Below are 26,277 nucleotides of genomic sequence, written 5' to 3'. Positions count from 1 at the left end.
TTGCACTCCTAAATTAAATAATATGCCAGGAACTTTAAGATCGTAAGCCTAATTTTGATTCAATCTAGAGATTGATTAGCTTTCCAATGCGGAATACCTTTCTGAAAAGATCAAATATTATTTTTTTAATATATTTTAATAAAATTTTATTGGTGATTTAAATATTTTTAAAGAGGTTTAGTGCGTCTGATAGCTTTTAAATAACAAATATAATTTAAAGTGGAGACAGTTTTAGAATATAAAATAATATTTGATTTGTTTTTTGTCTCAATTTATCTTAGTTTCCTTCACTAAAAAGTGTGCATCACCTTAATTTAGATATGATACTAATTGAGAATTTAATTTTGAGTGTTGTAGATTTAATCAAGTTTAAAAAATGTCTTAAAATAGATAATACTTTTTAAAAAATACATTTTGATATTGATTAGGGCGTACTGAGTAATGATCCAAACATATTTTTTAATTCATGAAATGAATTTCTATGAATTTGATTGATTTGAAAGTTCAGCATTGAAATTTTATTATTTCTTGTTACTTTTTGTTTTGATTACTTTGAACTTTTTAAGTCTCAGTTGCGATAATCGAAGTAATGATCCTTATGATTTTGAACCTTAGAGATAAAACTTTTCTTTAATTTAAAAAATAAATAATTAATAAATAAAACTTAAAAAAAAAACTTTTTTCGTTAGCTATTGGATGCATATTAGGGTGTATTAGAAAACATTCGATATTCAATATTTCCAGTTGAGGAAATTTTAACTTAAAATATTTTACTTTATCAAATATTTTGTATATTAGGAATGTTTTATGTATTAAATATACTACTATTACTACTCTTAATTTCTAACAACAATATTCAAATATTCAATAATTTTCACAAATTTGAATGATTACGTGCGTAAACATAAAAATAAGTATCTAAAAATCTTTTTTGAATTAAATGAAGCTTATCTTTTAAATCTCTCTTGGAGATTTTATGGGGATAATTTGATTCAGAATTTCTTTAGACTGAGCAAGTTTTGTTTCAATTCCTTTTAAAGGTAATAGTAATATAGCTTATCTTTTAAATCTCTCTTGGAGATTCTACAGGGATAATTTGATTCAGGATTTCTTTAGACTTAGCAAGTTTTGCTTCAATTCTTTTTAAAGGTAATAGTAATATAGCTTACCTTTTAAATCTCTCTTGGAGATTCTACAGGGATAATTTGATTCAGAATTTCTTTAGACTTAGCAAGTTTTGTTTCAATTCCTTTTAAAGTTTCCCCATCCACTTTTTTATTTATTTTCTTCAATTAAAAAAAATATTATAATCTTTGTTATATTTAAGTAACGTTTTAGCTTAATGGGCATTATATCAGTTTTTTCTAGGGTTTCATCATCTTCAATTTTTCTTTTTAGTTCTTAAATTAAAAACTATTCTAATCTAAAAAATACCTAAGTTGTTTTTTTTTTAGTTTTCTAAATTTCGTTTGAATTTTTTCCATGGTTTTAACAGATTTTTTAAAATTTTATTTTTCCATGGAATTTATTATAGTCAATAGAATCTCTAACGTTATCTTTTAACTTAGCGAATTTTCTTAAAATTCTTTCTGAAGTTTCAATAGCTTCTTTTAATTTTTAATTAAAAATTAAGCTTATGATAGAATTCCTATTTCTATAACAATTCTAACAGAATTGAAGTAGATTATGTTCATTGTTTTTTAAAGTAAATGTATGGAATATATGACTAACTCCAAATGAAAAGACGTAGAAACGTAGACAAAAAAGGAATGCAAATCATGTTATCAAGATAACCATGTTCTCATGTTCTTTATCAACAGTTAGAGTTTTTCATTTTATATATGTAATGAATGTAATAGATAAAATACATATAGATTCATGACATATATTTTCATTACATATACAGCGTGTTCCGTAAGCAGAGCTCTTACTATATAACTTTAGAATCTTTATCAAAATTAATTTAAATCAAACTGGTTTTTATATTTTTAACACCAATATCCTCTTATTTTCATTACTTTTAATTGCTCAATTATTACTTTTCAACCTCTGATGTACAGATAATTTTAGGTTTAGTTTATAAAAAGGAATCTAAAAATATATTTTAAGAATGGTGATTTCGGTATACAAGGCATTTTATGTTACCATACATTATATAGCCCTTAAATTTAAACTGAAAAAACTTGAATATATTTCTCTTTGTTTTTTTTTTCAATTGATTTCAGTAATCCGAATTTTTACAATGCATCAACCTCTAAAATGACTAAATCATAAAAAATTCTCGCCATTTTTAAAGTTTTATTTTATTTTCAAATTGTTCATTTTATGTTTAAGTACTTAATTACTTTTAAACTTTTAAAAGGCTTTATAATTTTTAATTACTTCATACACTTCCTACTTTAATTTTAAGATCTTTAGTTTTCTTAATACCTAAATATCCCTACATTCAAGGTTTACTTCTTAATACTTTTTCTTGACCTGCATATTTTTATGCCAATATACATTAATCTTTACAACTTAAGGAAATTAATAAAAGGTTTTATAAGGAAAGAAATATTATCTACGACAAAAATCTATGTAGCGTATAAATTTACACACACTGAAGCATATAAAAATGAAAGATAAAAAAGAGAAACAGGATTTTTAAGGAAATGGGGGACACTGTGCCTTTCTAAGTCTATCAATAGAGTTGAGTATATATATTCCCCATAAAATTGCTCTCAAATTCTACTATGTATGCTAATTTCTTTATTGCGATGTCTAGATATTGCGAAATTCATTGGTAGAACCAACATCTGTCTAGGCTTTAAAATTTTTCAGTCATTCAAGAAAACTTGTTTGGGTTTTTGTGAAGTCCACTGAGCAATGTTAAGTCATTGTTTTAGCTTTGTTTTTAAAAACCTTGTGAATGTTTTCAGTAAAATACAAAAAAAAAGAAGAAAAAACAAATTAAATTGATTTCTTTTAAAACACGCAATTTGTTTGTTTATCGTATTACAAAAATTTATGCATGCAATATAAAGAAACGTATAGTTCCTGTGATTAAATGAAGAATTATTTCCCGATTTACCTCGAATAATTTTTAAATATCGAATATTACACTTATCAAAAATTTATTAAAAATTAATTGACACATCTGACTGACAAGTTTAACATAATTATAAGGAAATTTACTTAATCGATTATATTTTTCGGCTTCTTACAAAACTAAAGCCTACATTTCAGAGTTTAAAAGCGTTGAAAATTGTGTAATGAATATCAACAATCTACTTTCACACAACTGATTATTTAAAATATTGAATCTCTGGCATTTCAATTAATTTCTCGGTCGAAATTATTGTTAGAACATCTGTACTATCAAAAATAAAACTTGCATTTCTCAAACTGTATTTCATCTTTGAAGAAACATGAACTCTAAAATAAATGACGAAACAAAACCTTAAAGAAGCTGCTTTCTCCATTGTGTGTCATCCCAGTACAGCCTACATCTCTCCAACATTTTTTCTCAAATTTTAAAACCATTTGTACTGTATGGTGGGATGATGCAGGTTTTAGTGCACTTGTTTATCAAATAGATCTGTTCTATACCTGGTGACATCTGAATCTAAGGATTATTCACTTATAATCCTTTCATTTTACGAGGTACTTTTTATTAGGTTGTACTTAACAAGCAACTATAGCATTAGACAAAATTCTTTTGATGTAATTTGTACAATCAAACAAGTGAAGATTGTATTTTTCTAAACCTGACAGAATGTTTGCACAAAGGGTTTCCCAGGAAACGATTTCGTCTACAACGAAGGAGATTCCGCAAATAAATAACTATTTTTCCAGTCCAACTTTCCATAAACAAGCGTAAAAAGAGACATAGAAAAAATTATAAGTTACTTTTGACAATTTGAAATTTGTTTTACAACTTAAACTTACTACTTAGTTTTACAACTTTCACTACGTAAATGCTCTGATTCAAGATAAATAAATATATTATTAAAAATTTACATCGAATGATAAATTACTACACATAATAGAGAAACTTTTTTTCCTTCTCAAAATTTTTCAAGCAGAGAAAGCAAAAATACATCTTTAGTCAAGTTTGTTGAAACAGAAATTTAATATTTAGATTTATTGCTTTAACCAGTCTTTTTCCAGACGTACAGTTAGTAAGAAAATAGACCATCCTGATTAACTTTTGATTGGATTTTCACGCTCTGGGACTCAATCTAAATAATTTCCGGGGGTGTTCTCAAATATGCTAATTAATTACATAATTGAGAACACCAAATGATATTTTTAGCTACGAAATCAGACTAATAACATACCTTTTTTTGACGGAATCAGATATCTAACATCCAAAATATAGGGGCAGTCGCAAAGCTATAAAATATGGTCCCCATAGTTTAATCAGGAAATCGGTCCAAAGTTTGAACTCCTTAAAGTTAGTTGAAAAACTTTTGCACAATCCTAATCCTATTCTTTCCTCGTTGTTGTTGTGCTGTTATTTATCTCCAAGAGGTCTGACGGTGTCAGACCAGATCCATAAATCCGTTGACGAGTAAAAAGTCGGAAACAAGGAGGGGAGAAGTGTAAATTTCTTCCCGAAAAAGTCCCAAGCAGCTTAAAATATGTTCAGCTAAAGCCTGATGTTGGTGGCATTTTGGGCAAAGAGGATAGGATTTTGTACCCTGAGAAAAAGTAAGACATTTTAGATGTCCACTGGCAAAGCGTGAAAGCCAAGTATTGGTTTTTCTGTCGCATGGAAGAATCAACGACTGTCCCGGCTTACTAGCCCTATGCCAATCATGAGTGGGAGGCACCGGCCAAATCCTGCTATTTAAGTTTTTTATCTGAGAAAAAAGTTCTAGGTAGGTAAGTTCATCAGGTGCAGAAGTTGGCAGGCTGCAACCGTCCTTTACTAGACAGTCTGCCTTCTCGTTACCAAATTGATCCACATGGGATGGGATCCACTGGAAATGAATATCATGTTGAAGTGAGATATACTTCAACTTGTGAAGGATAGATATACTTGTCTTATCAACAATATCGATCCAATTATTAAGATGTTCCATTGAACTTCGGCTATCAGTCAGAATCCAGAGATTTCCATAATCATTTTCCCTCAAAATGGCTTCAAGTCCCGCATCCACTGCTAGTAATTCACGGAGCAGAAGTCTGGGTTACGTTGACTAAGAGTAAAAGTTTTGTGAGGTGCTTTAATATAAATGCCGCTACCTGCAAGATTGTCAGTTATACTGCCATCGGTATACAATTTAATATCACTTCTAGGGATATTATTTATGATTTCCAAGGCTTGCTGTCTAAGATGTTCCGGTAAATTATTCCTTTTTATTGATGGGGGAAGAAAGGTTGTAATGAAAATGAACCCTCTGTTGGAGTCAAGCAGAAATGAAGAGAATGTGGTTCACCGTTTTTAGCAATAGCATTTTGAGCCAAAGCCTTACTAAAAGGGCTATTATTCTTGAGTCTCTGGTGGTTTTCCCAATCACAAAGGATTACTTTCCTCGTGAAATATATTAATGTAAAAAAACATTGACTCAAGCTTAAACATTGAAATTAGCTACTTCATTCAGATATACTATGAGTAATTGCTTTTGGATAAAATAAGAACGTCATATCTCATTAAACGCATACATGATATAACGAATCAGGCTCTCAACATTCGTTACGTACTTAAGGGCGATTCCACGAAAAGTGGTCCTGAGTGATTAAATTTTCAAAATTATCGTAAAATCCAAAATGACACAATTTCGGAATCTAGAAGATGTACATTTTTTAATAGTTAAGATAGTTTTTTGAATTACAAAAAATATTTATGTGAATTCTAACAAAAGATGGAACACTATGAATTTTAACAGGAGTTCTCTTCTTTGTTATGTTATATTCCAATGCAGTTCTTAAAATATTAAAGAGCAATAAAATAGTTTTTAGTAATAAATATAACTATTTTACTCTTTTATCATTGTTTAATGTATTTTTTTAATTTGGCCTAAATTTTTTTGCTTGTTTGAAAGTCGATTAATCAAGATAGTCTAATTTCCCAGTAACACACGTAACATAATTTTGCATTTTTTTCTGTAAAAACTTTAGTAAAGAAGAAATTGTAAAATTTTTTTGTTTTATAAATTAAGAAGGCAAGATATGCAACGGAAAAAATTCTCGAATTAAAACTGCCAATAGTTAAAATTTTATAATTAATTTTATTCAAGGTAACACACGTAACGAAAAGTTACGCGCTTTACTGTTATGTGTGTTAGAGGTACTTATACACTTTAATTATTTATTTATTTTCAATAAAAGATTTAAATCATGTTCGGAAATTTTTTATAACCGCCACGCAACTTCAATGCCACAAATACGGAATTGTAAGATTGTGGTTTTTTGTAAAATAAGGTCGGTATAAGCATTAATAAAAAAACAGCATAATAAGACGATAATTTTGAAACTTTTGGAAATTGTTTTCCCAAACTTCTATTTGTTATACGTTTATGTTTAAGTAGAATATTTCGACTGCATTTGCTAGATTATTATAAAATGGATAAGCTTAAATTAGTGTCCTTATTTGGATTTAAAAGAATAAGAAGATGAAGAAAAAAAGAAAAGAGCATAAGATTCTGCACTTCAAAGGAAAGAAAATAAGGAAATAATGAAAGTTAGACTTGAACTTTCAAAATAGATTGATAATGATGTAAAAGGTTCACCACTAAGTATTTCAGATGAACTTAATTATTAATAAATGGATTTTCTTCAAAAGTTAGATTGTTTATACTATGCTTGTATTGAAACAAGAGCTGGTTCTCTGGATTATTACGGGGGAAAACGGGCAATAAAACGAAAGAACTGAAGCGTAATGAATGGTTTGAAGAATAAACACTTTAAATAATTAATATTTACATTTATTTACAATTTATACATAATTCATTTAGTTTAAATGCGGCATCAAATATTTAAGGTGCGAATAAGGAAAGATATAATAATAGAACAACATTAAAAAGCCATTCTAAAAAGTAGGAATTAAAGTTGTAGTTAAAACGAACTTAAAGTTAATAAATAATTATAAAAACAATTAATGGAGAATATGATGAGTGATGTCACGTCGCTTCAGAACTATCTAACAATGTTTCTAAGAGAGGCTTATACTGATTTTTGTCAGTTGCATCCTAAACATTGTTTAATTTTCCATATTTAGTGCTTTATGACTGAAAAATTTATTGCTACTGTAAAACTTAGAATCAAAACAAATATCATGAAATTTTTATTCTTTAATTGGAAGGCTAAAATTAAGTTTATGACAATACATGGTGATGGTAGAAGTATTTATGTATATAAAGTAAAAGAAATTTTGGATCTAATTGTTGGAAGGGGGCTTCTGAACCTTACAAAAATTTCTCATTGCTTGTTATAGGTTTCTAACCATCATTTATTGTAGTTTGGTAACGATGAGAAAAAGATGACAATAGCTCACAATAAAAAATATATAATGGCAAATGTGCAAGAAGAATGTTTTGAAATAACTCTTGAAAATTGGACTAACTTTCAATAATACGTAAGAGTTAAAAGAATCCGAGGTGATACTCTCCAAACAAACATATCTAGCATTAAAACCAGGGAAATTCAAGTTGACTTTGCAGAGACATATTCTTTTGAATATCAAAACGAATTTCAATCAGCATTATGCTATCCAGCCACAGTTCCGTTATTCACAGCAGCTGTTGTCTTAGACGATACTCTCCTAAAGAGTTTAAAATAGAGTCCTTTACAATATTTTCCTAAGGCAAAGACAAAGGTGAAACAATGTCTACACTTTTATTTTAAGACTGTTTAAAAACGATTCTACTTCAGAAGATCAGCTAACAGAAACCTTCTATAGTAATAAGTCAAGTTAAGAATTTAAAAATAAATATATGGTTGAATTATTTCATATTTTGTCAATCAAAATATAAAAAAAGAAATTAATTTGGAAATATTTTACGATATCACATGCAGAAGTTCCTTCTGTGGGATAGATGTGTAGTACAAAATCTTGAAAGCGAAGCAAAAAGCAAAGTTATTTATATCATTGTGTTGTTATACAAAAAAATTTATTTGCTATCCAGTGTTGTTTGCAAAGCTAACCAATCAACTCATGCCTAATACAACAGTATTATATATTAGCCAAAAGGAAATAAAGATATTAATTGAAAAGATCAATACATGGCAACGGTAATACAAAGCATAAAATCTATGCATAAGTATCGTTAGATACTTGAATAAGATGCATAGATGCACATTGTGGCACACAAATAGTCAGTAAGTCAATTTCTGTTCCCTCCTGATCAGAAGTGCGCCTATAACTGAAATTAAAACGACATATGCTCTATCTCGGGAACATTATTGACGCAAATGCACATGCTTGTAAACTTAAAATGCAATATTTGCATAAAATAATTGGAAAATATGCATATTTTTGTTTCCAAACAGAAATGATTTTGAAGGCATAGATGTGCCTAGGATTTGCTATGTTTTACTCTCTAAACCAGTATAAAGAAGGGCTACAACCATCTTTCCAGACCATTAACTATTTTATTTGCTAAAATAAATTGTTTTTCTTCTGCTAAATTAAAATAAATAAATGTTTTAGTGCAACATTTATGACTTCTCAGTTGAAATATTCACAGAGGGTAACACACGTAACGTTCAGTTAACACACGTAACGCACCAATTTCACCAAAATAAAGAAGTTTTTACTGTTGCAAGAAATTTTTGAAAATCACTAAACACAGCTTCGATATTGTATCTCTCTATAAAAGAAAATATCCTAATTTTTTGCCTTTATACTTCACAGAATTAAATGAATCTATTCAAAGTTTCAAATATCTAGCATTATAAAGGGTAACACACGTAACAAAATTTCAGAATTTTTTTTTTTCAACATCAATTTAATTTGCGCCTTCAATCTTCGTTTTGTAAACTTACAACACATATAGATTTAACAACAAATTAAGAAAAACATAAAAAATATCTAACAAGTTTATTATAATAAGTGTTAAAGTTGAAATATGTCGTGTAAAAGTAACACACGTAACGAAAGAATCGCCCTTAAACAGTTTCATCACATAACCTTGACATTGTCTTGAATCATGAATATTAGCGCAATAAGTAATACATTTCTCGAATAAGTAATAAAATTACGTTTGTAACAGAGAGCTGAACTAGTCCTATGCCTTCAGTCAGTTTTCTTAGCTCGTGCGTAAGCATTTATTAAAACTAAAGGGGCAGAAAGAAACACAAAACAGAACTAATGAGCTTAAATATTTTAATCTGCGAATGGCTTTGCAATTTTTGAAACGGAAATATCAGTTTGAGCCTTACTCTCTGCTTGAAATTAATTTTCAATTTAACTGGATTCGACGTGATCGAGGCCTATAAGCCCAACACTCAATCTACTAAACCTATGCACTTAAAAAAGAGACGGAACAGGGCGTTAACAAGGAAAAATAACATCAATAATAATAAGCAGTAAAAATAAATAAAATTTCTACTTGAGAAAGAGGAAGTGTAAAAAAAAAGAACAATAACAACTCCAAGCATTGGAAACAGATTTCAGAAATGGTTATTGAAATGACCTACGAAGTAGGACGAGGCAATCAGGAATCCACTCCACCCCTGAAATACACATACACAACACATTTTGCATGGAGGTAGAGCCAGAGGGCACAAGCACCAAAACAAATAAAAACACCGACGCAGGCTTCTAAAGGAGAATGGAGTGCATTTCTTTTTTCCAGCCCCCTCGATACTAGAATATCGACCACAGAATGATTTTTCATTAGGAGGTGTTGGAGGGGGGCCAGAGGGGGCAAATGGAAGGAAGGAACCCCTGCATTTCAAAAAATATCGTTATTCTATTAAGAAAAAAAGAAAAGATGAGAGGTTCGCCATAAGACATCATTTATTTTAAATAATGCTTTCCATCCCACACCATCCCTCCTCCGCCGCTGCTCATTTCTTGAAGAAAACGGAAAACTGTTTTGCACGGATGACTGCGGCCTAGAAACATTTTCTGTCATCGGCCTTGACAAGGGGCATGCATTGTTTTATCCCTGATCGCTTATAAGAAGTCGTTATTTTTTCTTCTTATTATTTTTAGTTCGTTTTTGATCTCGTCCTGTCGCCCTCGAAGCCATGATGCAACCTTCGACTGGCGAGATGCATTGGACGAAGAGATCGATTGTTTTTTATGAGGTGGAGACCACGTTATATCCTTTTTTCCACCCCCTTTTTCTCTACAGTCTCGTCACCAACAGTTATTTTGATGGCCCCTCCCCAGTGTAGAGGGCAGTTTCAGGTTAAGGTTTGGGATCATTTTGGGAGTCGTAAAGTTTCAACGACGATCGGAAAATTGACTCCTTTCTTTCCCCTGCTTGGTTTCCACTTTATTATCTGGCTAGGTGGTGACTCAGCCTTTAGGTAAGAATCTATCCGACTGCCCATTCAATCCTCCGATTCCAGTCAATCTTGAAGCAAACCTTATCTTCACAGCTTCTATAAATTTGTAAAATTCATTTTATTTTTTAAAAAAAAATTATTTTAGGAGTTACATTGAAAGAAGGTTCTGTAAAAATCGCATAAAGAAAACAAAAATTTATGATTAAAAAATTATGGAAATGAATGGAAAAAAAATTATGGAAATGAATGGAAAAAAATTATGTCTCAAGCGCTCAAAAATAGGGGCCTATTCTCAGGACCTGCCAGACGTGAATGAGAAGAAATAGTGATTTAAACTACAGGCAAACAACGTTAAAGAGCACAAAAATAAAATACAGACAGTTGTTTCGGATGCTCGAAGGGCAACCTTCATCAGTGCAACAGAAAGAAATGAGAGAAAACGGGGTGAATAGAGAGAAAGGTGACGTCACAAGGGGGTTTAGAGCAACGGCCAAAAGGAGGGAAGGGTGAATGGATGACGACGAATAGGAAGCAAGGAACAAAAAGGTGGTTAGTTAGGGAAGCAAGGAACAAAAAGGTGGTTAGTTAGGGAAGCAAGGAACAAAAAGGTGGTTAGTTAGTATTATTTTTGTGCTCTTTAACGTTGTTTGCCTGTAGTTTGTATTTTACACAAAGGTCGCCCACTTGTGTATTTAGTGATTTAAAATCTGAAACGTAAAAGTGCAAAAGAAATAAAGGTGAGAAACGAAACTAGTAACACCGCAGTATCTGAGAATGAAGCAAAAATGAAGATGAAAAAACAGAAGGAGAAAAACTAGTGCGTCAGAGTGGGGTGAATTAAGGTAAAATGCATTTCCACGCACTATGGAGAGGTGAAGAATTAATGTCATCAACAAGAGAATCAGCATTCTTTTGAATGAAACAAGGTTCCAGGACATCAGGATGAGCTGCTGCGACTGAGGGGGAAATAATTTTTGCATTGTCGAAATTGAATTTATACCCGAAATTGAATTATTATATAGCGCTAAAAAATAGGTGCTTATTCTCAAGACCTGTCAGACCTGAATGAGAAGAAATAGTGGTTTAAAATCTGAAACGTAAAAGTGCAAAAGGAAATAAGGGTGAGAAACGAAACTAGCAACACCGCAGTATCTGAGAATGAAGCAAAAATGAAGATGAAAAAACAGAAGGAGAAAAATTAGTGTGTCAGAGCGGGGTGAATTAAGGTAAAATGCATTTCCACGCACTATGGAGAGGTGCTGAAGAACTAATGTCATTAACAAGAGAATCAGCATTCTTTTGAATGAAACAAGGTTCCAGGGCATCAGGATGAGCTGCTGCGACTGAGGGGGAAATAATTTTTGCATTGTCGAAATTGAATTTATACCCGAAATTGAATTATTATATAGCGCTCAAAAATAGGTGCTTATTCTCAAGACCTGCCAGACCTGAATGAGAAGAAATAGTGGTTTAAAATCTGAAACGTAAAAGTGCAAAGGAAATAAAGGTGAGAAACAAAACTAGTAACACCGCAGTATCCGAGAATGAAGTAAAAATAAAGATGAAGAAACAGAAGGAGAAAAACTAGTGTGTCAGATCTGGGTGAATTAAGGTAAAATGCATTTCCACCCACTATGGAGAGGTCGGGAGGAACTAATGTCGTTAACAAGAGAAACAGCATTCATATGAATGAAACAAGATTCCAGAGCATCAGGATAAGCTGCTGTGACTGAGGGGGAAATAATTTTTGTATTGTTGAAATTGAATTTATACCCAAGATTCCAACAAGGTGAAGCGATTAATGATTTATCGTATTCTTGATGGGAGACATATTAATTAGTTCTTTAAGTCTAAATTTTAAAGTGTGTGTGGTTTGTTTGATGTTACCAAGGTCACATTGGCAAATGCCGCAGCGATTTTCAAAACTATTAAAATCTTTCAGAGACTTAAATTTAATTTTCTAAACAGGCCTTAAAATTACTTTGAAACGAAAACAGGAGAGAATATTAATTACTTTATAACAAACGACGAAGAAGAAAAACGGCAAATTAACAAGCTTACTTAAGTTCAATCATTTCATTTAAAGAATCTATGTCGTTAAATTGCGTAAGTTCCTTTTAATCACATATATTTGAGTTTTTTGGTAACAGAGACAAAATACAAAAGGGAAATTGCAAGTTTTTCCCTTTTTCCAATGCATTTCTCTGAAGAATACTCAGATATTTCAATGTATTGTTGTTTGCTTAAAAAGTAAGTAGCCGCCTGTTAGGGAAACAATTACTATTTTTATGATATTAGTTCACATCTTTTAGAAACTTGAATATCATATATATTGGCAACAATTACAGAACTTTCCATCAATTAATCTTAAAATATCAGTATGGTATTTAATAAATATCACAAATATTATTAAAACTTTAGCCAACACCACTTTAAAGATTTTTATTACAATAATTTTCAACTTATAGAGACTAAAATATCAGATGTATTGGCGCTTTCATAAAATCCCACGCCATTCTTTCATGTAATCTCATAAAAGTCTATCATGGTATTTAGTTATTTATCATCAACATCTGAAGCTCATTTCAACATCTTCAAAATTGCAAAGATAGACACTGCTTGCTCGAAATATTCTATTTTAATCGAAATATTAAAATGAATAAAAGCTGTTCTTAAAAATCTCCTCTTTCCATAAATAATAATTAAATCATAATATACGGAAATACGAATATTAATCAGCATTACTTTTCTGGTATAATAAATTTATTTACATTTGCTTTAGATTAGAATTCTAAATGAGGAATTCGGATATACTTTTGGGAGTTAAAGTATCCAAATAAATCAATCTGTTTAAGTATACTTTCCGTAATATCATCGGGGAAAACGCCCAACGACCAAATAAAAGCATCGCTTTAAATATGCACCGTGTACAACAAAGAAATTGGGGTTCTCCTGACGAATTATGACGAATACAACAATCATGCCTCTTTTGACAAAGCTGTGAGAGTCTTTTAAGGAAAAATGAAAAGAAAAAAGAAAGAAAGCGAAGCAAAGATTGTTACTGAATTGCTAATTACAAGTAAAGGGAAGATATCTTTGATGTTTTCCGTAAAATAGCGGAAGCAACAGGAAGGGGGAGGGGTGAGAGAGTCAGTTTAATTTAAATCCGGATAACATTTTGATGAGAAATATTTTCCTTTTAAGATATGATCGATAACTTCCTCCAATAACGTTCTGGCTTGTATATCCACCGCCAAGAGGATCTTATGTGGAGAAATTTCTTCATTTCAAATTCAGAAAACAATTAAGGGAAGGAGATGTAATAGTGAAGTTATATCTTCGTAAATCTCCACATTGTCTTAGACATTTCTAAATGTATCTCTACAAGCATATACATTAATTTAAAAAAAAAATATATGCAAATAATGATGTAAATTAAAATACTATCTTATTATTTTACGTTCTTTGCTTTAAATATAAATTTTGAATTCAAAATCTGTTTAATCTTTATTTGATTTTTTTTACTATTTTAGGAAGACATTTCATCCTCTTAATTATTAGGATAAAAAAAATATGCAAATAATGATGTAAATTAAAACACTATCTTATTATTTTACGTTCTTTGCTTTAAATAAAAATTTTGAATTCAAAATCTGTTTAATCTTTATTTGATTTTCTTTACTATTTTAGGAAGACATTTCATCTTCTTAATTATTAGGATAAAGAAAAGATACTGTAAAGCGTTACGGATCAAATTACGGTAAAAAAATACCGGTGTTTCGAGTGCGGTTACTTAATACTGTAAAATCTATTTTCATCGGAACACGTTACGGAACAAAAGATCTGTTATACAATAATATTTATTACGAAATCACTGAAGCACTCTAATTAAATACATATTACTGAAACAATTACGACATAACATTTGACGGTAAAAATGGATATTACGGATGATGCATCCAAAGTGCGGTAATTTATACAGTAATTTGATCCAGAATTTTTTACAGTGCAGCTCTTTCTTCCTGTTATTATTATTATTAATATTTTCATTATTTTTATTATTATTATTATCTATATTATATAAAACGCTAATACGTATGTATCAATAAAACCGATGATATTTCTTTTCTCGTGTTGGCAACAGTTTTAATTTTTAATTGATAGGCTTCGGCGAGCGCGAGCACGTAGTGAGCATCATATGGCTAATTTATATTATATATAACGCTAAAACGTTTTAATTGATAGGCTTCGGCACGCAAGAGCACGTAGTGAGCATATCATAAGTCTAATCGGGTGAATTCTCACCGAATTATCAAAATACTTCTCACAAAATTATCTTCATCGAAGCCGATGCTTTACATCCGGCATTCAGTACTATTTCATATTGTTTTACAACACATGGTTTTAGCCCTCTGGTGGGAAAGACTTTAAAATAAAACTTACAACAGTTTCTTTTCTCAACAACTGAAATTTAGAATAGTGTGATTAAGAAAAATATGTGAACTGTTTGCAATTTCAAATTAATATTGAAATGCACAGGTTTTCAATTTTCTACAGTTGAAGTTTTCGGAACTTCGGTGTTCAAAAAAGTATACAAAAGCTAGACATTAAGAACGTATCCAATGCGCGAGCAAAGCGAACATCGGAGTGTGAAGCAATCCGAAATGAGCTGCGAAAGCAGTTCCGGGGGTTGGCGAGCGCCAGCGAGCAGGGGGCGAAGCCTCCTAGTTATTATTTATACTGATAATAATTAAACGGAACTAAATTTCAACACATGTTAATTGCTGATTGATATACTAATTTGTCAGAAAATTAGTTACTCCTACAGAAATCATGAGAAACATTATTTAATAAAAAGTAACTTCAGTTCAGACTTGACAAACAACTATATTTCATTAGAAAATGAATTGAGGTTGTTTGGCTGGAACGTCGCATTCAATTTAAGCCGCAGACTAATTATTTAAAGTTTCAATGGCACTACCACTGAATTGGACATTCTACTCCCTGTTACAGCATGCGTCGCAGATTTTCTATGGAGCTCAAGCCAGGTGATTTTGCTGGCCAATAGAGATATAATTGGTTACATGAATATTCGTTCACACAACCGCATATTCTCTCTCATCTCTATGAACTTAGTTTTAGCCATTTTAAAAGGAAAAGGATGTTTACAGGATACTCCTTAGGAAGACGTTGTCTGAAAAACAGTACCTGATCACCCAGAATGCTAAGATAAACATGGTGAATACTTGTGCGAGTGAGTTCAATCCATAATAAGGAAGCACCTCCAAAACATAATAGACACAACTCTGACTTATGATTCGTTTAGTAATACCTTTAATGGTGACTATTTTTTTGTCAGTGGTAGGTGATCTTATTTCGCATAAGAACGTCGCTTCCTTCTTTCTTTGTGTAAATACGTCATCAAACTCATAGATGATACAGGTATCAGTTTGTAATGCGTGTTAGTTACTGATGCCTTCTGAATCATTCTCCGTGCATTAGCTTTTTTTCTACAAAGGAAAACTTAATAATTATTCTATAATTTTCAAACTTAAGCTACGTCTCTGTGAAAAATATTATTTTATTGGGGATTGGAGAATTCAATCTGAATTCTTGATTTCAATCTGAGAAAAAATCAGCTAATAATGAAAAAAATACTCTTTTTTCGGAACAATGATCGACAACAATTAACTAAGCTCTTTTGCGACATAAGGTTGAATTTCTAAGACTCGAAAACGACTTCTAGGCCAAAAAAATTTGCAAACTAAGTATGCTGTTCATGCTTGTTTTCTGAAGACGTATACAACTTCACATCATCTGATCGTATACGACTTTTTACTGCAACGGGAGAAATTTATTAAGTTTAAAAATATTAATCAATTTTTCTTGATTACAACAGCGAAAATCAGAGGTTTTAGCAACTTACTTTTAATTTACAAGATACTAAAACATTTTGGATAATGAAAACCACTTTTAGAAAATTTAGGTTTAAAAAATTTTAACAAAAATTGCATTTATCAATTAAAAATATATTATTTTTAATTCGTATTTCAAGATGAGATCCTCGTAAAATTGATAAAATTAAAATACAGTCGTTTTAATTGATAAAATGCTTTAAAAAAAGGAGAAAATAGAAAGTGGAAAGTTTTTTAAAATTGTATGAGAGGATGTGCTTAAATCTCTGTCAAGCCTGCAATTGTATTTTTTGATGGATCAGTTATGCACTAGTAAACAAAACAAAAAATTACGCCCACCTATATGAATAATGAATATTTTGGTTAATAAAAACCACTTTTTAAAAATGTATGTTTAAAAATTTTTAAAACAAATTACATTTATCAATTAAAAATATGTATTACAAGATGAGATGCTTGTAAAAATTGGTAAAATTAAAAAAACAATCGTTTTAATTGATAAAATTAAAAAAGGAAAAAATAGAAAAGTTTAAAGTTTTTTTTTTAAATTGTATCAAAGAGCGTGCTTAATTCTGTGTCGCGCTTTGTTGGATCTATTTTTTGCTGGATCAATTGTGCACTAGTAAGCAAAATAAATATTTTCATGCCCACCTATATGTTCCCAGAAGGCAATATCTAAATCTCTCCAGACATAAGATGCGTCATAAAATCATATGTTAGGCTTTGACCGTCATGGGAGCAAAAAATGAAGTGCGTCACCAGATCCTTAATTTTTACCAATATTCAACCAGTTTAAACCGGTTTACAGTACCTATTTAAACCTATTGCACGCAAAGTAAAATTATTTAAAAAAGAGAAATCTTTTATTTTGTTATTATTTTAAGCATAGTTTACGCATTTATCAAGGTTTAAAAAAGTAATTCCATCGTTTACACAATGCACATTTATATTTTTGCGAAATATTCCTGATTTAGAAATAATTCCTTAAAATATTTCAATCATATATTCAAAAATGTATAATTATGACTCTTTGCAATATTTTAGACCTTTCATACGTAAAAGGAGTGAATTTTAGTTAGTCAAATGCTATTCTGTAAAATAAATCAATATTTTGTAACTCACAAATAATTTTTATCTTATTTAAGAACAAAAATTTAAAAAATCATAATACTTTTCCTATTTTTAAGAACTATTTCGTTTTGTAAAATAAAAGAAATAAATTTGTGAGGAGTTTTATTTTATATTATAAAGAGAGTTTGGTAGAAGTTACAAAATTTAAAATGGTGTATGGCGTATTTTGAAGCAAAATGGCTCTATCAGATTAGCCAAATCAAATCAAATATGAAAAAAAATTTAAACATTTATAACTATATGACTATTTTTAAGAACAATTTTCTTCATAAAATAAAACAAATATATTGTTTTAAAGGATACATTATTTCATATTTTATTTTCATGTTATTTTCATGTTATTTTTATTTTATTTCATAGATAAAGTTTGGTTGAAAGTATACAATGACTGATTAAAAAATTGCGTATGACTCATTTTGAAACAAACTGACTGCATCAGGATAATCAAATCACATCAAACATGAATCAATATAAATCGCAAAATTTAAATCAATAAATTTTTAAAAAATGACCTTTCTTGAAACATTCCCATCACTTCGAATAAAGTTATTCAATTTCATTCACAAAAAATGGTGAAATAAATATTTATATAATTCTATCGTATTTGTGTTAGACGAATCATGAAGTCTCAAAATTAAAAACTTGCGTATTTAGTAAATAATTCAGTTATGACATCCTAATTTTAATGACAGTGCTCTTAAAAAACTGTGGATGTACTAAAAGATGCAAGCTTGTCATTCAAATATTTAAATCATTTTAATCTCAAATTTACTAGTGCTAACTACTGGTATCTAATTTTATCAAAATATAAAAACGAAAACCATCTTAACACCTTAAACAGAAAACCACCAACCAAGAGAAAATACTCAAATCCGATGAGAGGTAACCGTATCAGCGTTCCCGCTCACCCTCCATCCAGAACATCGAGTATCACTCCAGTTCTGAAATAATAAAACACAGATCAGATTAAAAGATAAAAGGAATGGAGGGAAAGATGAGTTGATGATGGGGGAGGAAGATGCTCAAGAGCAACAAAAAAAAATCCTCCTCATCCTTAACGCTCGGTGTAGGTGTGGTATGGAAGATGTTTTTCTGCAAAGAGGAAAGATGCTCTTGAAAAAGAGGGGGGAATGAATAAAAGCAGGGGCTTAGAGGAAGCCATAGGAAATCGCTAATGAAACAAAAGGCCTCCTCCAGGGGCGCAGCTGGCTGCGACAGCAATTACGGGTTTAATGGGGCCTTTCGAAGGGGGCCCCTTTGTCACCCTCGCAAGCCCTGTGAATGAGAAGGACTTGTCGTCTGCCAACACGCCGGGTAACAGGTTGAGAGATGCCAGGGTAGCGTTACCCTCACCTACACCCTACTAACTGTGCGCCCCTGCTTTTAAACAACAGCTGCTGCTACAAAAGGAGGTTCTCGATTGACGTGGGTAGGAGGTGATCTGTTTGGAGGGGGGTTCCAGAAGAGGGTCTATCACAGGGCGTCCACTTTTGTCTCGGAGTTTACTACGCCCTTTTAAAGAAGCTCCTTCGATTAAGATTTCATTGGGTTCTAGGGCACCATGTGAATGGGGTTATGTACTTTGAGTAGAATGGGGAGGGGGAGTTTTCAGCGAAAGGTACAAAAAGGGGAGGTAAAAAAAAGTAAAAGATCCCTTTCACTTGGAGTTTATTTGTAGGAAGTGGCTCTCGAAGCTATGATAGCTGGGATTGAAAACAAAGATGCTGAGTTCTGTGTAGGGACGAAATTCTTTTGAGGAAAGGTATCAGTTTTGCCTGGCTGTCTACTCACTTTCAAATTCTTTACTCGAAGAAAGCTCCTCTATTGTTTAATAGCAAGGGATTGTCCAAGCTAATGAATACTTCAGCTTTTGGTATAAATGAATTATTTGGTTTATTGCGCTGAAGTTTTAGTATTGCTTCAAAACTCTCCAGATAACAAGAAGACAAATTGCTGCAAATTGTGCTTTAAATTTAGTTTTGTTGAAAACTATTGTAAAAACTTTGTTATATACTTATTTTGTTTACTTTAGCAGATTTATTTTAGTTTAGTTTAGAGTCTCAACTCTTCTGACAAAAACAATAAAGCTTTTAACGCGATATAGCTCAGTATTATATTGTTGTATAGTACCTTATAAATTTCTTTGAGTTAATTAGAAAATATCTCAAGTATTCATAATGTTATAAAAATTACATACACCTCAGAAAAATTTAGCAGAATTTTGTAAATTATGTATAACAGTGCTTTTATTTTTATTATCAGTGAGTAATATTTAAAATATATTTACCAGTCCATTAGTTATTTGTAATTCATACAATTTTTAATTTTTCTTATTCTGTCAGAAAATTATTTATGTTTCGTAATGAAGTATGATTGAACCTAATAATTAAATACTATATATTCGTTTTTGCGAAAGATAATTTCATAACAAAGTGAATGCGAATAATAAAAAAGTTGAAGTTCAGCAATTAATGTAGAATAATGCACTGCAAAAAATAGACACTCAAATATCACGAAACTTTCTTCATTTTTGACGAAACCGTTACCTGATGTATGCTCAGTGCGAAAAATTCTTCAAAGTGACAGAATAACTATCATCATTTCTCCGAGGAAGTAAATTTTGTCAAAATCAAAGAAATATTTGTCATACTATTTTCTTCCAAATAAAAAAAAACCCTCATAGGGCCTGATGTTCAGAATTTTCTAACAATCACTTTATCGTGGGCACCATATAGCCCATATAAATCACCTCAACGTCAGAAGAAGGACAGATAGAACAGAGAGATGAACAACATGCATGTCCGATGGGTGATTCGAACCCAGCATCCTCCTGATCCGGTAACCTTATTTCGTCCCAATTATTTTCAAACGTCTAGTCTTCATTCTAGTTTCGCCATTCTAGTTAACGATCTACCACACTGCACTACAATGAGGTTTCGAGATGAGGAAGCATTTTCGTCATATATTTTGAAGTTCCCGTTTCGTCAAAAATTCCCGTTTCGTTAAAAAATTATTAATAATTTAGTTTTGTGACGAAATGATTCTCAAATGCAGTTCAAGGATTGCTGAATTGTCAAAAGCGAGAGTTTCATTTCTGAGAGTGTGTTTTCAGTTATGTATTTAGCCATATTTCTTACGTTCAAAAATATTTTCCACGTATTTTATTGTTTTAAAGATCATTTCTGGTGGTACAAAAAACATGATATCCAAAAAGAAAATTCGCTGTAAACTCTTCAGCTTGATTAAAATTTCGAAATAAAAGAAGTTTTAATAATATACCGTAGTCAATATTTTTTGAGAATTTGAAAAACATTCTATTAACATTATTTATTTTACATCTTTTGGTTGTTAGGAAATGCAATTGAAATTTTCCTTTTGCTGTAATTTGTAAAAAATAGCTTCAATAAGTAGAAAAGAAAAATATTTTATTCAATCCGTGAAACAAAATATTTTTTGGCATATTTGCCACGAAAGATAGCCTATTAATAATTGTCAACCTATAAATAATTAGAAAATAAATATAACATAAACAAAAACAGTACATTACAAGCGGCTTATAAAACAATTCACTATATTAATCATTTCTTCTAAACAGATTATTTATTTAAAAAATGTTTGAAAAAAATAAACTATGTACGTATGATATCCCTCCTTCGTTCAAAAGAAATTGAAATTTCATCTGTTATTTTATTTTAAACATATCAATCCACTACTTGTTTTAAAAAATAAATGAAAGTAACATAGCAATTTTCCTATATTTGTATTAGTTTGCGCATATGTTATTTTTTTTTAAAAATGAAAAAAGCAATTAATTAAAATAAAATTATTTTTAATGAACATCATATTCATTATTTTAACTACTTGAGAGATTCGTTTTTATTTTAGAAAGAACCATATATTTTTAAATTAAGTGATTACACCTATTTCAATTTATGATCGAAACTTTTATTCTAATCATTAAAATTAATTGCTCTTACTAAATTCATTTGCATTCTAAATCTGACGTATTGGCTTTTTTAAAGATTTATTAAGATATTTTATAAATGTTTCCTCAACATTTTACAGGCATATTCAGTTTTATTACTCTTAAAATAATATTTTTATTTATTTATTTATTCAAAGCCAAAAATAACAGTTTCTTCCAAAATCATATCTATCTAAAATTATCAAACAACGAATATTTTACAAATAATTATGATTCGGGATAAATAAGTTAACTAAATATAATTATTTAAATGTCAATTAAAAACAAAAGAATGTGAGTAAGGCACAAATGAGGGCACTAAAAGGCCAGACTGAAGTTCCAATTTCGAAATACAAAATGACAGAAGAAATCGTGAGAAAAACACGTTGCAATAAGTGATTAAACCAGTAATAAAAAGACAGGCTTAAATAAAAAATTAAAAGAAGGGAGATAAAAAGAAACAGTGTGGAAGACTTAACTGAGAACCCAAGGTGCATAGGATGTAGAAATAAGATTAAAATACACTTTTAAACATTAATAAAGAATGGTATAATGGAAGGATTATTAACTAAATTAATTGAATTTTTCAAAATATGGAATGATTCCCAAAAATCAATCAGTAGCTGAAGCACAGTGTTGAATGATTTTAGCAAAAGAGAACTCAAACTTGCTCTTAGAATTCCATCTATGTAGAGCATTGAAAAACAGTTTGATTTCCTGATTTTTGAGTTATCTTTCATGTTCTTCAAGTCGTCGAAGTTTAAGGATACGTTTAGTTTGACCATTGTATACAAGATTACATTGACAAGAAATTTGGTAAATATTCCTGACAATAATTTTCAGATCATTCACACTTAGAGTCACATAATTTCAAACACACCTGTTTCTTATCTCCCTTCTTTTATTATCTTGTTCATACTTGTTCTTTTCCCGCACAGGCCAAACTATTTTTTGTCCTTATTGCAGCCTGATTATCTCATATTTTCTTAAATCCTTTTACAGTTTGACGCTAAAGAATGTTCTTGCTTATAGAACCGAAACTATAGTATGTCTACTTTTGCGTCAATATTTTTGCTTCATTCACGTTGCTCTGCTTAATTCATGAGTAACACAAATATCACAATAACACAAATAACACAAATTATAACCTATCGTTATGAGGATAAAGATTAATGATAGCAAATTTTGATTTAAAAAAACTAAACTCAATGCACTTTAGATAATAATGAAGTAAAACAAAAAGACTTTTTAAAACTGAACAGTATGTTGAAAATAAAAAAGTTTTGTAATCAAATCAATTTAAGGAATAAGCTTTTCATACTTAACTATATCTTTAAAGAGCAAATACCAGCTCGTATTTAAAATGCATTAAAAATGTATTATGTATTTATATTGAACGAAACATTCAAGATGGTCCAATATTTTGAAATCAGATTATTTTTCAATTTTTCCAAAAAAAGTTTTTACATTCTTACAAGCTAATTGTTGAAATTTCCAAACAATCAAAGAAAAACAAATAATAATCATAAATACGTGGAATAGATACAAGTCTTTAAAAATAATTTATGAAAGTAAAGTTATTAAACTGCCAATTTATTTATGAATGAAAGATTATTGATGGTCAATTTTAGCTTAAAAAAGTAACAGTGAAACGTGCACCTAGGAAAATACTAATATGAGCAAAGGGAAGTATAATTTCTCTTCACAATTAAACAGCTCGTAAATTTTTCATCTCAAATTTGCTCAAAGAAAAAAAGCCTATATTCAAAAATTAGAATAACATTTTTTTTCATAAAATGCTTTGAAAATACATTATGCATTTATATATGCATATAATTTTTATATTTAAATTAGTTCTAGGAAGAGAAATTTAAAATTTAATTATTCGAATAAAAGCTATTTTTCTTTTTTTTTTTGCATAAAAGGCATTAAAATTTTATTATATATTTATATTTTAAGAAGGCTTTAAGCTCGCTAAAGGTAATTCAATTCATAGATATCATTTTGCATATTCCTTTAATTAACTTAAAAATGTAATTGCTTAATATTAAAGCTCTAATACAATTTATACCAGATATGAAAATTAATTATGCATGCATTAAACCTCACTGATAGCATAGCTCATGAATAATATCATTATGCATTCTTTTATTTATTCTAGGAATTTCCTCCTCCAGTAAAATTTTCCTCGTATTATTTTCGTTTTAATTGTAAGCTATCCAATATTCCAGTTAGGAATACATACATTTTGAAAGCCAAAAGCAGGTCCTTTACTGCGCCAAATATCATTTAACTGACAATGTCATTATTTATTTAATTACATATTCTTAGAGTTTCAATGTATTTTTAAGTAACGGATATCATAATATTTATTTCATTTAAATTTCGAAAAGTTAATGTTAGATTTAGTTCAGTTGAACATTTTATGTGGTAAGCCTAATCATTACTTTTTTGAGTAAATAATATTTGTTAATTTACTAAAATAATAAATTCTTGTTAAACTTAATATCCTATGCTATATACAAGTTATTCATATGTTGTTAAAAGAATGTAAATTCAGAAATACATGATATTCGATATATTTATTAACTTCAATTTTTTTAAATATATTAAAATTTCTGATAATTATGAAAAATCAGAGTGCATTCGAAAATTAAAGCTTCCAATGGTCTATTGAAGAATTAAAAGGTAGTTCAGATTTTCGAGTTTACGACAATAATCAAAATGCCACAGCTTGAAAACTTAATTTTTTAAAATTATTAATATTAATTAAATCAAAAATATTAATTAATTTCAGTTAAATTTTAAAACAATAGTTTTATAGTCAATTACATATCTATGCACTTTGTTTCCGAAAAACTGTTTTAAAGAGTTCATACTAGTCTATCTTCACTTAAACAGTGATTTATTTAATTACTTATTTTAGCATATTTATAAAAACGATTAATAATAATATAATTAAATTAAATTCGAAATAATAAATTGCCGATAATAGTTATGAAAAACGTAATGCTGAAGAAATAACACTCAATTTAAGACACAAAATGCAACAGATATCTTGTAAACTGATTTCTAACAAGATTGAAACAGGAATCCCATTCCATTTTAAAAAGATTTTGATAAGCACGTGTTGATCACTGATTCAAAGTTTTAATTGTGAACATCTCAAAACCACATTTTAAGAATCTTATTGTTAAAATATCTGAGGAACCGATGTACCAATTTATGTATCGATTCCTTGGTTCCTTAAATATGTGTAAAGCGTAATAAAGCACTAGACATGAGAAAATAATAAATTCAAAACAGTTAAAACCAAACATATAGGAAATCAACTATTCTAAAAGTGATAAAATAGTTAATAATGCTTTGAACTATGTCTAAATGTTACAACAAAAAATGCCATCTATGTAAATAATTTGTCTACTTTTATTAATCATATTATTACTACCTGTTGAATCTTTTGAAACACTAACTAAAATCAGTTTATCAAAATAAGTTTCCTTAAACAGTCATTAAAATATAAAAGGAAGCAAAACATTTTACTCTATAATTACACAAAATTTAAGCTTATTCTTGGTAATTCAAAAAATTAAATGAAACAATATGTGAACTATTGTTTTCTAAAGTGATTTAAAAATTGTAGAGAAAACTTTGCATTATTTAAGCAATTCCATCTCTGAGAAAACCTTTTAACTTGTTTTTTTTTCGCTTTAAAATAAACGAATACTCGCACATTTTGATATAATGTAATTTTTCAAACCCAAAAGTATGATATTTGATTTTATACATTTTTTAAAAAATATAATGTAAAAGAAATTAATACTTATTTTTATCTTTGCTTTTATATACATTGTAATTTTCTTGTGTAAATAAAATTATTTGTTTCAATATTAAAAGCATAATCAAAGCATATAATCAACAAATCAATACTGAACAACATTACAAAATCATGCACTAAACTAAAGAAAATATGCTAACATAATTAATAAAACTATAATAATATCAATTTTTTTTATTACTTATCATATTCTGTCCTTCCTCGTGGCTTTATATGATTAGATAAAATAAAAGTTGTTTTTAGTTGTACATCCCAAAAAAATAAAGGTTAACAGCGTTATGCCAATTTCATTTGGCATAACGCTGTTGTTCTAGGTCAACACATGATAGCAAAAATCAACCAAAATCAAGCTATTTTCTCTGTACTCTCTGTCGAAGTGTCAGAACAATCTCTTTCCAAAAATTATATATATATATATACACAAATTAACATGAAAAACATGAATAAAATAAAAATAAAAAACTAAATGGTAGAGAAACAAGAATGGTATAAGCAAATAGTCGTTGTCAAGACACATCTAATTGCCATAAATAATGCGATATTTCTGAATAAAGAATAATTATCCTAAGATAAAAATTATTCTTTATATATATATATATATATATATATATATATATATATCAGGGTTTCCGCTACGGTAGCTTTTTTCGCAAAATGCGAAAAGACCCCTCAAAAATGCTAAAATTCAACAAAGCATTTTCGCATTTTTGCTAAAGGATTTTACTAAATTCCATTAAAAAAAAAGCTTCCGCGAAAAACCATGACGCTAACATCCATGAAGTAGATGTATTGAAAAAGCATGAACTGAGCATTGACCATAAACATGCTGTAGAAAACAAGGCCTTGATGGAGAGCAATGCGTGGGGGAAATCTGTTGCAAAATCAATTTCCAGTGCTAATGAATCAGTTATTTCAGCAATGAAAATAGTCTATATGCAAGCAAAGGAACATTTGGCTACTAGAAAGTTTAGTTCAATAAAAGATTC

General features: G+C 29.6%; 1 pseudogene; it reads right to left on the bottom strand.

Moving 5' to 3' along the window:
• Window positions 1-4,523: 4,523 nt before the first annotated feature.
• LOC139425356 (uncharacterized) lies at window positions 4,524-26,116 on the bottom strand (annotated as a pseudogene).
• Window positions 26,117-26,277: the final 161 nt, after the last annotated feature.

This window comes from Parasteatoda tepidariorum, chromosome 1 (genome assembly GCF_982258835.1).
Source record: "Parasteatoda tepidariorum strain Cologne lab strain chromosome 1, Ptep-v5.0, whole genome shotgun sequence".
Classification (NCBI taxonomy): domain Eukaryota; kingdom Metazoa; phylum Arthropoda; class Arachnida; order Araneae; family Theridiidae; genus Parasteatoda; species Parasteatoda tepidariorum.
The sequence above is the reverse complement of the archived record's forward strand: the minus strand, read 5'-3'. Positions and strand labels throughout refer to the sequence as shown.